Below are 13639 nucleotides of genomic sequence, written 5' to 3'. Positions count from 1 at the left end.
AGGGGACTCAGTTCTACCTATCACTTTCAGGAATGATTCCGAGATTCAAGACCACAAACATCGAGCAAGGTATTACCAGTCTTTCTCCAACTTCTTCCTGGCAAAGATCTGTGGACAACCACGGGTTCTCTCTTCCACCATCCTTTAACGAACCCCAGAATCTTTCTCAACAAAGCCACTAATAATGGATTGGAGTTGACACTCTAAGTGAAACATATTTGCCATCACGAGCCATGTGTGAGCAAAGCATTTGGAGGAGCCCACTCCGGCAAGACAGCCCCATGGTGGCTGTAACAGACCCTGCCATGCCCTGCCCATGTGTCCCTGTCATTACAATTTCGGTGTGCCCTCACTGGACTCGCAGCTGCAAGCACCTGCTGTAGGAACTCACGTTGCCACCTCCACAGAAAAGGCTGGAAATGCTGGAGATCAACAATAAATGGCGGTGTGGATGCTGGAGGCTAGTGTACAAGTATCCCGGCTTCCTCACCCTTCAGATGTCATTCCTTCTTTTGAGAGACTCTATAGCCGCATTAAACAGTTGAAATGTCTGACTGCAGGCTCACTGGTAACTAGCTTGATAATGAACCTTTATTTGCTGCTTCTGCTTTTCTTTTTTTTTAATTTTTTATTTATTTATTTATTCAACAGAGATAGGGACAGCCAGCGAGAGAGGGAACACAAGCAGGGGGAGTGGGAGAGGAAGAAGCAGGCTCATAGCGGAGGAGCCTGATGTGGGGCTCGATCCCATAATGCCGGGATCACGCCCTGAGCCAGAGGCAGACGCTTAACCGCTGTGCCACCCAGGCGTCCCTGCTTCTGCTTTTGTGTCTTACTTCTCCATTCCTCTGCTGTTACCTGGAATCACCTCCCAGATGAGCTGTGTGCACTGAGCGTGGTCTTAGGGTCAGCTCTTGGGGAGAACGAAACTAAGACAATGGTTATATCAAAAGTCTGAGGAATGGAGCACCAGAGCTGCCTGAGCTGTGTTCAGCGTTTATGGAGAGATTAATTGCTCCTGATGGGAACTCGAGAGTGGCGCTGAGAGCACAAGAGGGTGAGAGGAGAGTGGGACTGCGGTATGGGACAAGGAAAGAAGAAGGGGGTTATTCAAGAGGTCAGTTCTGCTCAGGTTAGTTAGGCTCAGGAACATGGAGCAGCAGCAGCAGCTGTGTACAGGAGAAATGTCTAGAAGGATGGGAAGCCTGCCACTAAATCAGTGCCTCCTGGGAAATCATGAAAGCTGATTGAAACAGACATCCATACGGCTCTTTTTGTGCTATGCTCTTTTCTTTTGGGGAATTTGCATATTCCCTGATTAAAAAGATATAAAGTGTCTCGAAAAATATTAAGAAGTAAGCCATTATACAAAGACTTTCATTTTGAATAGTAAGAACCCTATTTTTTCATTTCCTTTGGAAATCTAATGAATATTCTTTATGAAAAATGGCTTGAGGATAAGCACTTAAAGTACATCGTTACCAGCTATTCCCCTGTTTTCTTGTGATTATTTATCTACGTGGAAATCACACAGATGATGATGATGGCCCTATGACGTACCAAGTGGAACAGTATTAAGGCTATTTTCATTCATTATATTGAATGTGCTATCGTCTTTCCTGTAAAAGAAATTACCTAGACCCACATAATTACCCAAAAGTTACTAGATCTTTTGACATAAAAGTGGTAAAAATCTTTAACGAATAGGTGATGTGGGGCAGCTGGGGGGCTCAGTTGGTTAAGTGTCCGACTCTTGATTTCAGCTCAGGTCATGATCTCAGGGTCCTGAGATCAAGCCCCACATGGGTCTCTCTGCTCAGTGGGGAGTCTGCCTGAGATTCTCTCACTCCCCCTGCTCACTCTCACTTGCACACACGCTCTCCTTCAAATAAATATGTAAAATCTTCAAAAAAAAAATAGATGATGTAGAAAGGCCAAGAGTATAATGAGTTCAACAAGAATCAATTGCTATGAGATTTAGTTTGTCTAGCTTGGTTTTCCTTGCCTTTTCTTCTGGGGAGAGGAGCAGACCCCTAAGGCTTTATTTGTGCAATGACTGGGACATGTTAGAATGGGCTCTGGCTTGAAAAGAAGCAAAGAGTAGGCAATGAAAGGCAAGCACAGGATGCTTAGAGTTACTGAGTCCATCCCCCCATCGCCCCTACCCCGGCCCTGAGCAAGCCCTCTGCTCAGAATCATACTCACATGATCTGGGAGTAGAGTGTCCAGCAAGGATGTGCTCCAGCTAACGCATGGTGCAGGAGAAACTCGAACCCAGGGCTATCTGGACCAAATCTTGCCCTTTCTACTCCACAGTAGAAAAGGTAGAAAGCTGTAAAAATCCCACTCAAGATAGACTCGATGATAATGTGCTTAACCCCAAAGCACTGATGAGGGTATTCTCCATGTCCCCAGAGCTGACCATGGGTTGGGCAGCAATCTCTGTGTGGGGACAATATGGAAGAGAGAGAGATGGGAGGCACACCCCAAGGGGGCAGTCTATGGAGGAGAGAGGAAGATGGTGGGAGACATGAGGAGAAGGGGTAATTGGCTACTGACTTTGGTTCTAATGCTGTCTGGACATGATTTTCCACACAAGTGATGACCTAGCAGTGACATGTGCACACGAGATCTGGCCAACCCCTCAGGACTCCTGCATTCACCCACCAACTCTTTCCTAACTTCATATCTTTCTTTGTTCACACTGTTCCACTGCCCAGAGCATTCTTCCCATGCTCTCCACCTGGCTGGTTCCTCCTCCATGACCTAGCCCAGGCATCTCCATCTTCTAGAAGCCTCCACAAACCCCAGCCCTGGGCTCTGTGCTCCCATGTCTTCCGTATCAGCCTGGAGTACCAGTAAGCATTAAGTGGGCATTGTGTCTTTTAATGTCTATCCCTTCTTATAAGTCGCCAGCCCCTTTAGGCAGACACAGTGTCCCTTCCATGTTTTTTCCCCAGCATTTGATTTCATAGCAAGTACTCAGCAAATGTTTACTTCTTAGAACTACGTCTAGCTACATTACATCTTCCTTAATCAGTTTCTTTGCTCAGAAGAACATTGTTCTTCCAAAGGCTGCTCTTGTCCGTCGTTTCCTTAAACAACACAGTTAACAATGATCATGATATCAATAGGCATTGATAGAAGGATCTGGGCAGAACACTTCACTCAGAGCCTGCTTCATTCACCCCTCTCTCAGACTGGCAGATTGCCATGAAATGTTGCCCTGAAACGTTTGACAGTCACTGTGAATTCCCAGCTGCTGTCCAACTTGCTCCGACTTCTGTCTGGCACTTCACAGTTACACAAGGCAGATGACTGAGGCCCGAGGGGTGACATTCGGGCACCCACATTTTTTAAATCTTCTCAGATCATTATGATGGGCGGCCACGGCTAGGCACCACTACTTCAGTCTAGTCCCCTTGGTCTGCCCAGCGCTGTCTGTCCGACAGTGAAGTGAGGCTACTTTTCTTTACTGCAGGACTGGGACCATAATGTTCTTACTGTTCCACATGCCCTGATGGCGAATATTCTGCCTCAGTCCCCATCAGATATGACCATCTGCTTTTGCCTCCTGAGGCAAGGGCGACGAGCCCTAATCCAAAGCTGCTAGACAGACAGCCCCAGGACTTCTTTACTGAGAGGATGGTGCAGGGTGTATCCCTGTTCCCTGCTACGTGGGAGGTCGAGGACACCACAGCGTCCCAGAGCTCCCTGCAGGAACTGGGCTATGCTTTGATTCTGACAAAAGGAAACACTGACTTATACATTTTCCTCCTCGCTTTTTATTCTCTACTTTTTGGGGAGCATTACTGCACAGAGTGCCATTCAAATAGCTGAATTTAGGAACGCCTGGGTGGCTTAGTTGGCTAAGCGTCTGCCTTCAGCTCAGATCATGATCTCAGGGTCCTGGCATCGAGCCCCACATTGGGCTCCCTGCTCACAGAGAGTCTGCTTGCTTCTCCCTCTCCCACTGCCCCTCCCCCAGCTCATGCTCTCTATCTCTCTCACTCTCTCTCAAATAAATAAGTAAAATCTTAAAAAAAAAAAATAAAATAAAATAGCTGAATTTAGTTCTCTATCTCTAATTAAAAAAAAAAAATCTTCAGCTGGTGTGAGTTTTTAGGCTCCTTGGGGCTCCCTGTCAGCTCACAGGACTGTCCTCCTCTCCTAAGCATTCCTGATTACAAGTCTTACTGCACTTACATAGCAAATAACCACGCATCATCCCTGTGACTTCTAAAATGAATACAGTCTACAGAATGGAAAACCCTGCCAGATATCTGAAAATAAATTCTGAAAGCTTCTGGGTTCCCTGTCATATCCTCTCATGTGGCTGCAGCAAAACGGTCAGATAAGGCTAAAACTGACCAATCTCTGCTTCCCTTGGGCTTTGAAAAGGAGCATGGGCTTTCAGCTCACACAGACCTGGGGGTCAAGCTGGGTCTTGCCATTTACCTCACGCAGAAGGAAAGCTTCCTTTAGCCCTTTTAAAAAGTCCGCTGAGTCATGGCGCACTGAATGGACAGACGCCCCCCCCCCCCCAGGCGCCCCAGAAGAGAGGGAGTCGAACAAACCTATGCTTCCTGCCTTGTGGTTCTCAAACTTGGCTGCTCCTTGGAACCACCTGGGGACTTTCAAAACATCCTGATCCAGGTCACATCCCAGATCAGTTCCATTCTGGGGGTGAACGTCAGGCATCAGCGCTCTTTGTCAGCTGCTCGGGTCATTCCGAGGGGCTGCAGGGCTTAAGTGTCTCTCCTTAGATCTAGATTCTTTACTCTTCTCAAAATTCTTGATCAGATTGTGCAGGTAAGACTTCTTCTTTACTGAAGTATTGAGACCATTCCGGAAGAGAATTGCAATATGATAAAAGAAAGATTAAACTTGTCCATTTGTACTTCTCCTGAGTCCCTCAGGAGACCTTGAAGACCTGTCATGAGGAAGAGGTCTCCGACTCCTGACCTCACCACCCCAGCAGTCCCAGTCAAAGCCCACCCTTCCTAGAGCTCTCTATCCAAACATGTATATGCTGCTCCTAGGAGAAAACCCGCTCCCATCCACAGGGTGGCCCCCATGCCCGGGACCCATCCTGACAGCCTCCACACGTCTTCCTCCCCTAGTTATTCCAGAGTTGGCTCCTCTGGTGCTCCATCTGGGGACAGTGACATGTCCGTGGGACACACATCTTACAGCAAGAGAGGATCCAGGTCCCATTGTCTCTCCACTTGTGGTCTCTGTGACCAAAGGATCCATTACAATCAGCCAATGATACCCCAAATAAGGGACATAGTATTTGGAGGAGGCATAGTCTAATCTAATAATAAGATAGAGTCCCGAGAGCTGTGAGATGTCTTTTATGCTTTATCTGGGAACGCCTACCAGAACTTGGTTGAATGCGTACATTTCCCTGGGGTGGCCATGGGCAGCTCTTTTCACATTACCTGATTTAAAAAAAAAAATTTGTAATAGAATTTATTTTTTAGGGGTACCTGGGTGGTTCTGTCGGTTAAGCATCCAACTCTTGATCTCAGCTCAAGTCCTGATCTCAGAGTCATGAGTTCGGTCCCCCGCATGGAGCTTACTTTAAAGACAAAAACAAACAAACAAACAGAATTTATTTTTTAGAGCATTTTTAGGTTTACAGAAAAATTGCACAGAAAGTACAGTTTGCACAAACCCCCTTTCCCCCCACACAGGTTCCCCCGATTATTAACATCTCTCATTCGTGTGGTACACTTGTTACAACTAATGAACTAATGTTGATATGTTACTTTTAACTGAAGTCCATAGTTTACATTAGGGATCACTCTTTTCGTTGTACATCCTATGGGTTTGAACAAATGTATAAGGACACGTATCCCTCATTACAGTGTCGTACAGAAGAGTTTCACAGCCCTAAAAATACTACCTGTTCCCTACTCATCCCACCCCTTCTATCTCTGGCAACCACTGATCTTGTTTACTATCTCTATAGTTTTGTCTCTTCTAGAATGTCATATAGTGGGAATCATACTGTATGTCTCCTTTTCCTACTGGTTTCACCCAGCAATATACATTTAAGTTTTCTGTGTCCTTTCATAGCCTGATGTCTCATTTCTTTTCATCACTGAGTAACATGCCATTATTATCACAGTGTGTGTATCCATTTGCCTGTGGAAAGACACCTTGGTTTCCTCTCAGTGTTTGGTAATTATGAATAAAGCTTCTATAAACATTTGGTGCAGGTTTTTGTGTGACACACTTTCCATTCAATTGGGGAGATACCTGTGAGCACAATTGCTGGATCATATGATAAGACTAGGGTCCACTTTGTAAGAAACTGCTGAACTATCTTCCAAAGTGACCGTACCCCTTTTCAATCCTACCAGCAATGAACGAAAGTCCCTGGTGGTCTACACCCTCACCAGCATGGGGTATGGTCAGTGGTCTAGACCTGCACCGTTCTAACTGGTGCTTAGTGCTATCTCGTTGTTGTTTTCATTTGCAATTCCCCAGCGACTTGGGACGTGGTGCATCTTTTCATGTGCTTGCTCGCCATCTGTGACTCTTCTTTGGTGAGGTGTCTGGTCAGGTGTTTGCCCATTTTTTAATTTAGTTGTTTGCCTTCTCTTGTGTTTTAAGAGTTCTTTACATATTTTGGATACATATACTTTGCCTTCTCATTCTCTGAGTGTGTCTTTAATGGCGTTGTTCTTAATTTCAATGAAGTCGAGTGTAACAGTTCTTTTTTCATGAATTGTGTTTCTGGGGTCATATCTTAAAAAGTTATCTCCAGCTCACTGCTTTACAACTTTCATAGTTTTGTGTCTTACATGTAGGCCCATGATCCAGTTTAAATAAATTTTTGTAAAAGGTATAAACTCTGTGTCCCAGATTCATTGTCTGGCATGTGGATGTCCAGTTGTTCCAGCACCATTTGCTGAAAAGAGTATTTTTTTCTCCATTGAATTGCCTTTGCTTTTTATCAAAGGTCAGTTGACTTCCATGGTGTGGGTCTACTTCTGGGCTATGCTGAACACCCTTTCCCTGCCGTGTGGGGAAAGACAATTTGGCAAGATTCTCTATCTTTTCACCAATTTTTGTTTTACGAAACAGTCTCATCTCAGTAGATATATAATTCTGTTCTTGTTTCATTGCTTCTTTTAAAGTCCCTCTCTTTTCCACTTCACTGGGTTTAAGGCCTTGGGGAAGAACTGAGTTTATTTGATATTTGTTTCCTCATCTGCAGAATAAGAATGATTATTCAGGCCTCGTAGTGTTATCTTGGGGAATAAATGACACAATGTATCTAAAGTTCCTGCGAAAGAGATGCTGGATAAACAGTAGTGATTCTAATTCCCATTATGAGAGAATGAGTCATGCCACATTCTAGTCATAGTGACACCTCATTTTACATTGAACTTGGGGATAAAATGGCATGTATGGAATCACATCACAGTACCCAACACATTTCAGATTCTCAACAGACGTTTATTAGATTTAAATCGAATTGCAGCAAAACATTTTATCTAGGTAGTCCGTGTCCCTTCAGAATGCCCAGTGATGGCTTGCATTCATCAAACTTGGTTAGTCTTGTCGGGGACAATGAGTGCTTTTCTTGGGCTAATAAACAACACCAGCAAGAGCTGGGTGAAGATTTTACACTACTCCTGAATCTCTGGTCCCCTCGCCACCAAGTGGGCTGTTCCAAATGGAAAGCCGAAGCCAGGAAGCCACTTTCCAGCTCTAGGGAGAGTCTCCAATTCACGCTCCCGGTAACCACACCCCCTGCCCTTCAGCACGCTTCTCTCAGATTCTACCTTCCTTCAGTTTCTTATTTCAGTTCCTATGGAGTGTTGTTTAAGATTTTATTTATTTATTTGAGAGACAGTGAGTGAGAGAGAGAGAGTAGGAGTAGGGGGCAGAGGGAGAGGGAGAAGCAGACTCCCAGGTGAGCAGGGAGCCCGACGTGGGGCTCAATCCCAGGACCCTGGGATCATGACCTGAGCCAAAGGCAGACGCTTAACCGACCGAGCCACCCAGGCAACCCTCCTATGGAGTGTTTTTAAGCACCCTCTTCTCTAAGTCTTTCCTGCTTTCTCCTGCACTTTCTTTCAGAGTGAAAGTTCCTATAGCATAGGGAGCTAGCATCCATCCGTGGGGAACTCGGGGAAGTCAGAGGAAGTGATGGTCAAGGACAGAGGTTCTCGGGTCTGTCTTCATCCCCATCTCAGCTCTGCCACACACTGACTGTGTGACCTTGGGCAAGTGAGCTGACCTCTCTGGGTCTCTGCGTCTTCATTTGCAGATCAAAGATTATAATCACTGCGCCTTTCCCATAGGATCAGCGGCACATTGAAAGTGTTTCACGTGAGTAAGGTGCGTGGTGTAGTCCCTCTCTTACATCAAGATCTCAGCAACCATTAAGCATTAAGCAAAACATAAGGAAAGGGCCTCTGTGTGACATTGTGATGCTTTCAGACTACGCCCACACAAGTGTCAACATTATTTGTACATACTGGACAGACAAAATATTTTATGAAAACGTAGCATTTTCAGCTGGAAAGGATTAGAAGACCAGGGTGTCCAATGCTTCTATTTTGGAAGAGAGCACAGGCGAGATGTTGGGGCCATGCAAGGTCACATGGGGCTAGGATGCCAAGTCAGAGTCTCCCAGCATTCACGTTAAGGCACGGCTAGCCTATCTCCCACCCCAGGACAGCCGGGCTTCCACACCCATCACTATTCAAACCCCTGTGAAGTCCAAAGTGCAAGTATTGCCCTTTTCCCATCTGATTCTAACCACTTCAGAATCACCCCAATTGCCACGGTGTTACATTATTTACTCAGTTATGGTGTTGACTTCATCCCCTAGAATATTCTTTGGGACAAGGACTATCTCTCATCCCTCGGTATCACTAGTCCAGTACAGGCATAAGGAAAAGTTACATGAATGGCACCATACGCACAAGTTGCTTAAAATCTGACAGGTGGGGTGGGGGTAAGACAAGAATCTACGAACCCAACAAGTGACTCAAATAACCATAGCCCAGCCTCATTCAGGAGGTGTCGACAGAGTTGCCGAGTTCCAGGGAGGCCTTAGCTGTCCTACAAACTGTGGCTCTCGTTCTCTCTTTGGTGCTTCTGCATGGGCACTGAGCCCTCGGGAATTGCTGTCCTTGTCACCTCTGGATGTAGCGGAAACAAATGGCAGCTGGTTAAGCCCTCAGCTGTCAGGAGGCCAAGCAGCTGCCACGCGCGAGGCCTGCCAGGAAGCGCCTGTGCCCGGCGGGGAGAGAGGGGACGCGGGCCCCACAGGAATGCTGTGTATGTAGGTGGACTTCTCCTTGCTGGCATCTTCTCATTGTCTATAGAAGAACATGATACCGCTTCTTGCTGATCCTCTTGGCAGCCATTTTGGGGGGGGCGGTTACTGCCATCTCAGTTCACCAACCAGGCTAGGGAGTGAGGTGTTCGGGTAACAACATTCCTCAGCTAACGGAGGGAATAAGCCCCCACGCAGGGGCCCCACGCCAACAAGGCTGCCCCCTCTCACGGGCACACCTGTTCTGGTTCGTGCTTCAATCTCTTACTCACTTCATTTTCCCCACTGCCATCTCGCCAGTCTTCTGATCAGAGGAAACCATTGCAACATCATCAAAACATTTTTGAAGGCCTCACAAAAGAACAATTTAGTTTACCTGTGGTGACTCTGAGGTAACGGAATCTTCTTGGGAGGAACCAATATCGCTTCTCAGCAGATCAGAAGAGAACAGAGTCTTAGAGGAAAAACATTGATTAGAAACTAAGCAGTTGCCGTAATTCTGGAAAACAACGGGGGAATTGTTAGCATAATGAGCAGTTAAAATGTAAATGTCAAGAGGCCTACTAATCCCTTTGCCTAGACTGGTTGAATAAACAAAGCTGAAAGGTAAAATTATTTTTCCTTTTGAAATCCGAGCTTGAAAGTTAGCCAACAGAAAACCCTGAAAATCACAGAGAAATGTGCTGAGACCTGCTGTGCAAAGCAGAGATTGGACCATGTCTACAGGAACGTCAGAAGCCGTTTCCTTTTCTCTCTAGTATGTACATAAAAAGCTTTTTTATGGTGCGGTTTTTTGGGCTCTGGCTTTCCCAGGCTTGCGCTCTGGGCAAGAAGTTAGGTCCTGGTGGTGTAGATCGATTCAAGAATGTTCATATGCGGCCTATTCAGGCGTGGGGTAAGTTACCGAACTATTTTTGCTCTACCGTCGCAAATTCCAAGTGGTCCTGTGGTTCAGTCTTTGGATATATCTGTTCTTTCAACCTCTTGTTTCTTTTGGATTCTCTAAAGAACTAATAATAGGCACAAGTTAAGTACTCACTGCACAGCAGCTGTCTTTCTGTGATTTGGGATGCCTTTGGACCTGGTTAGAGTCACAGGAAGAAGGCTGAGGCTCATCCAGACGTTTCCAGCAGTCTCCTGGCCTCTCCAGAGCCTGAGGCTTATCTGTTGTTTAAATTCTGAGGACTAACGCAATGCCTGGTACTTAGGAAGCCCTCACTAACCCCAAATATGCAAGAGATTTCTCTTCCCTGTAGACAGGGGACATCCAAATGGGTTACCCTCGTGAGTAGTTAATAAGAGGTAAATCCTCACTTAGGTGCACCCTAGCTCCGTGAGTCACCTTGGGCCACTCAATCAACTTTTTCTACTTGAAGTGCTCCAGTCCGTACATTGAAAATAACGAAATCCGGCATACAGGGTTCTTATGAGAGATAAATCAGACAGAGTATATAAAGCCCCTGGCACACAGTAAGTGCTCAATAAGTGTTCGTTCTCTTCCTTTTTATTCTATCTGTTGATTCCTTTCCATCCTCAGTCTTAGCTGCCTCCTCATGGGAGATTGGGTTTTGGTAACTATCGCTCTTCCTGTTAGAGCTTTCAAACGCCAGCTGTCTCAAAGGACTCTGGCTTCTCCATAACACATGGATTGATGAGGCACAGGATGGCTCAGAGGGAAGTTTCTGGGCTTTGCAGGCAGCCAAGAGATCCCGTTACACAGATTTTAGTACACCACATTTACAAAGCATTGCACATTTTCATGCTAGCTTGTATTTCAGAAATGATTTGTTAATAGGGAGACAAGATCCTGGCCAAACCAAACTGCCATGTTATGACTTATACATCCAAAATCTTTTTTCTAACTACAGTTCTGGTATTTCAAGAATAAATCTTTCTCTCAGGAAATTTATAGCCACTTTGGAGATTTCAGAGAACAGGATCATGCAGATGAAGTGTGGGCAAGGATTGTAAACCCAGCCACTTGGCTCAGCTTCTCCTGGGTGCTGGAGGAAGGCTTGTGCTGTGAGCACCAGGTAACTGTCATGCTGCCCTTCTCAACTGCCACCCAAACCAAGGAAGTTTCTTTCATGGCCAACCTTTAGCTGGTAAATAATCAAGCAGTTCCTAGCAATTTCTCCCTCCATTTTATAAATCATGCTATTATTCAGTTTTTCAAAATTCCGTAGTAACTTCAACCGATATCTATTTTTTTTTCTTTATAAGCTAGAACAGAAAACGAATGCTTTTGTTGTTGTTATTTTTGTTTTACCTTCAAAGAGGGTTGGGCTGGGGCTGCAGATGGGTGAGGGCATTTGCCCAGTCTTCCAGGCTTGCTCTCTAGGGCCTTCTCCAAGGAAATGCCACGCATGGCAACCATTTCTAACTGCAGAAACAAGACAGCAGCCTGCCTTCTCAATGTGTTCTGAAGGTACACAGCATTCGTTCATATCTTTACATAGCTATTATACTACTTAAAATTACATGCTCAACACTGAACAGTATGCAATGCATTTGGTTTGACTTGTTTTGCTTTAAAGGACTGTCATTGCTCTTACGCAAGATCTGGTGACTATGAGGTCTCCAAATCAGTGTAAATCCTCAAAAACTCTTTCGTAAACGACATTGACAAACTGACATTTGAGGTTTTCAGGACTGCTCCCGGATTTCAGCTGAAGGGAATTTCACAGCTGGGGTTGTAAAACCTATTTACTTTCAACTGCCACGCAGTAGATATTCGAGTTCTATTTTCGAGCATATCAGATGCTGATAAAAAGATGGAGTTCTTATAGTGCTCATTGAGTTTTATGTGTTGAGCAAAAGGGCGTTACATTATCATTTTAACTGCCAATGCCAAAATGTTCACAATGAAAGTCCAATAAGATTTGTTTTATGGGGTGCTCTCATACGTCTCTGTTTCATCTGTCTTGGGAGTTTATCAGCACCCATCATAAAATATTCCCCCGTGGGCACTAATGCCAACCTCATGGTGCCCGTGGTGCACAAGGTGGTAATGTTCATGGTGCACTCTTAGAATAATGTTTAGGGAACAGCTAGATACATAAAGTTTAATTAGTCGGAGAACAAACGACCCAAGTTCTAAACAACTTAATTATTTGCTGGCTGTCAGTGTAATAACTGCTTTCCAAGCAGCACACCCTGAGGGAGACTGTGCAGGTCTCAATGACGATGAACACAGCCCGTCGGAATTTCTGGAGTCTTGATCTTCCCTCCCTGAGCGAAAATTCCCTGTCCCTCGCCCCCACCCCTCACCCTCCCACTCCTTCCCTCTCCTGTGTCCAGCGCCCATTCATGCCTACTCTTTAGGAACCATTTGCTGTCTGAGCCAGCCGCCCTTCACTCACCAGAGATTTATTGAGCATCTACTGTATGCCAGCAACCTGGTTCCCGACTTCATGGAGTTTACAGAGCAGCGCTGGTCCTCTTGTGTCCCGCTCCTTGTTGCAGCTCACCTTCCCCTTCCTGTATCCGTAACCAGGTCTGAAGGACACAGAGCAATCTTCCTGGTCACAGGGAGAAGAGATCATCTTGCACCGCTGCTCTGAGCCTGAAGCACCTCAGACAGTAGGCTCGTGTCCCCTGGCTGCTCACAACTGCCCAGCCTCCAGACCAGGCAGAACCCAAGAAGGGCTGGCATGGTCTCCAGTCCCAAAGGAGCCAGGCTGCCCTCCCATTTCCAGCTCAGGGCTCTCAACCTCAGCAGGGCGCTCTTCCAGGAAGATTATGTCCACACTCAACCCCTGCACGACCAACTCTCATTCGATCTCAACTCCCATGTCACCTTGCAGGGGTGGGGGTTACCTGACACACCCGTTCTGGTTTCAGTGGTCTTCCACACGATCCCGTGGGCTCCCGGGTTTACCTCTGCTGCAGCCCCCAGCACACTCTATTGCCATGGTTAGTCTATTTGCCTCATGCTTGTCACGTCAACCCGTGAAAACGGGGAACTTACTTTACTTAATTTTGCTCCCACTTCCTGGTTGGGCATCACTCTCAGCTGATGTACTTGCATCTTACTTGAAAAAAGGGAGAAAATTAGAGCAGAACTTCTATATGCCTCCATGGCCAAATCCACCACCGACCTGCATCTGTACAACGCACTCTGCTTCTCTCCTGACACCATGACACAATGGCCCTTGTGCTTATCTGTGGCCAAACCCTGTCATCTACTCCAGAAAAGTCATTTCCAAGTCGCCTCCGCCTTATGAATCACTGGTTTTTCTCTCTAAACTGCATTATCCCTCTCAGAACAATACTATGCTGGAGCATTACGTGTTACTAAAAAAATCTCTCTCCAACTACTGCCCAATTTCT

At 45.9% G+C, this 13639-nt stretch overlaps 1 long non-coding RNA gene across 2 annotated transcripts in view; it reads right to left on the bottom strand.

Annotated features, from left to right (window-relative positions):
- The window catches only part of LOC123782032 (uncharacterized), a 31926-nt gene extending 19068 nt beyond the window's left edge, over nucleotides 1-12858 (bottom strand). Inside the window, exons 1-4 of one of the 2 annotated variants that reach the window (XR_015727796.1) lie at nucleotides 12670-12858; nucleotides 11577-11690; nucleotides 9684-9761; nucleotides 5493-5584 (exon numbers count right to left, since the gene is read on the bottom strand). This is a non-coding gene — a long non-coding RNA (uncharacterized LOC123782032). The remainder of the gene's footprint in view (nucleotides 1-5492; nucleotides 5585-9683; nucleotides 9762-11576; nucleotides 11691-12669) is intronic. The other variant, XR_006776885.2, reaches the window with a different exon arrangement.
- Nucleotides 12859-13639: the final 781 nt, after the last annotated feature.

This window comes from Ursus americanus, chromosome 19, assembly GCF_024610735.1.
Source record: "Ursus americanus isolate L20-20 chromosome 19, mUrsAme1.1.p, whole genome shotgun sequence".
Lineage (NCBI taxonomy): Eukaryota > Metazoa > Chordata > Mammalia > Carnivora > Ursidae > Ursus > Ursus americanus.
Note: the sequence above shows the minus strand (reverse complement) of the source record. Positions and strands in the feature narration are given on the sequence as shown.